The sequence below is a fragment of the Eurypyga helias genome, unplaced genomic scaffold, assembly GCF_000690775.1.
Source record: "Eurypyga helias isolate BGI_N326 unplaced genomic scaffold, ASM69077v1 scaffold39221, whole genome shotgun sequence".
Taxonomy (NCBI): domain Eukaryota; kingdom Metazoa; phylum Chordata; class Aves; order Eurypygiformes; family Eurypygidae; genus Eurypyga; species Eurypyga helias.
In genome coordinates, this window is record NW_010229899.1 from 9,687 (window position 1) to 12,055 (window position 2,369).

Here is a 2,369-nt window from a genome sequence, read left to right on the forward strand (position 1 = left end):
ATTTCAGGATAGCATGAGTGTGGGTACATTTGCGTTGAATCATCTCACTGATCCGATGGAAAACGTTTCCCTTTTGTGGTTACATGACCACACCACTACATTCCGTGTAAGGGGAACAATGTGAATATTTAGCTGGCTTTTAAGGTGGGGGGCAGGGAATAGGAGGGAGAAAAAACACAAGGCAAATGGTCCCTTTCCACAGCAACTTGACCAAATCTCTTTGCAGTATCCCTCAAAGTGTGTGTCTCCTAAAGTCACCCGTACCCAAGGACAAGAACACGCAGTGGATTTCCCTCCTTCCTTTATTTACTTATCAACGAGGAGTTTCAGCAGCAGAGGCTTGCTTACGTCACCTATGTTTACGTTTGGTGTAAGGGTAGTTAACATCCAAGAAGCAGCAAGGTGCCAGCATCGGCAGGAGATCGGGACTTGACAGATTTCGGAAGATGCTTTGCAGACTGACACCTCCCCTTGCTGATGCGGCTACATCTTGGATTTGGTTTCTTTTATTCTGCCAACGACTAAAGCCAAGTTTTCACCTATTCCAAACAATGTAGGGGAGGAGTTTAACTTCATGGGACAAGAGAAATAAGAGATTCATCTGTGTGATAACAGCAGTTGCCACACTTGGGAGACAGGATGCTTGGGTCTGGTACTAGCCCCAGGTTTCCCTGAAAGCCAAGTCCCACGGTCTCAGCTTTGCCAGTGACAGAAGGAAGTACTATTATCCATACTTTGGAGAAAGGGGATTAGCTAAGCAGACTCCTTAGCTTCAGACACCTTCATTAACTTCAGATGAAGATCAAACACCCAGGCAGACACACACACCTCCTCCAAGGCCCACACAGGCTGCTCTCACAGTTAGGGTGCCTTGCTATGTCCTACGGGCAGACTCTGGCCATCAGAGCAAGAGCTTTGAGCCCTCTGCCTACTTTCAGCAGCCTTCTTTCCACATGCCACCTGAATTAGTCCGAGGCCAGCAGCCATGCACTCTGCAGAGTCCCTCCAGCCTTCTCCACTGCACGGCCTAGAGATATCTGTGAGACGACTGCGATTGTCCAACGGCTCCTTGCAAAGCAGCAGCAAAACCAGGCTGCAGCCATCCAAAAGTGCCCCAGGCTCACTGCCAAGTACCCACAGCCCCCCCAAAACACCACGTGACAAGTTTTGGATATGCAGGCACACCTGGGAGGGGGTGACAGCCACCAAAAAACCCAACATGCTGTGGTTGTGATGCAAGAGAAGGAGCCGGGCACCAGGTGGGGAGAGTCCAAACCAGGTTACAACTGCTCCACCTACTCATCCACACGCTCTCAAGGACACAGCAGTAAGGCCAGTATTTTCCCATGTACAAGTGACCGTGATAAATACTTTGCAGCATTTTAAAGACACATTTTTAAAGAGGACGCTATCGACAAGGCTTGAAAAACAGACACTTCATAGCCTAGATACAGCCTCGTGTTTTTCATCAGACTAACTCCAAGTAAAGGGTTATTACTAAACATGGACACTACCCACAAATAAAGACGGAAGAATCCCAGCAGTTTCAAACAAAGCAGAAAACTATTTTGAAGGCCTAAATATTACTCATCCTTCCCCTGTTAAACAAAGGCATGGGTTCAACTATTTTAGCTGGCTTACAAAGCTGAGAGTCCTTCCAATCACACTGTAAAACGCAGCACACAATCCACGTGACAGCTTGAGGGAGACCAGTTGATCCTGCACCACCTCTACAGCTGGAACAGCAGTAAAAAACCTGCACTCGGGCCAGTTTAGCATCCCCCCTTCCAACAGAGTGCTGTACCGTGAGCAAGACACCAAGCCAGACTCAGGAGCTGGGGGGAGGGTGCGGTTCAGGAGCAGAGTTACTGGTGACAGCAGAAGGATGTACCACATCCCATATTCCATTATCCTCAAGTCTAGATGTCAGTCTGTCAGTGTATCTGCTCCTAATCTGAAGCGCATATCTCACCGTTCAAACACTTTTTAGCAGGATGGAGGTAAAGAAGAGCCATAAGCTGTGTGTTTTCTTCAAATAACACAAAATATTTCCAAACAAAAGTCATGAAGACACACAAGGTAACTCTGCTCTTCCTCACCATAAGTGGGGCAAACCCTGCCCACAGTACCAACACCACCTTCCAGCAGGGAATCTGTCCCTCCACAGACACAGAGTGCTGTGCTCATGGAGACACAGCCAGAGTAGTCAAACACTACCAAACCCTGGCTGAGGGCCACCCCCACAGAGGAGATGCCTGCTCCTGCTGCTTCACATCGCCAGAGCACCCCCACCCAAGGACGCCAGCACAGCAAAAGGGAGCTGGAAGAGCAGGGATGTTCTCTGCGAGTGGAGATCAGTGACAAGCTGC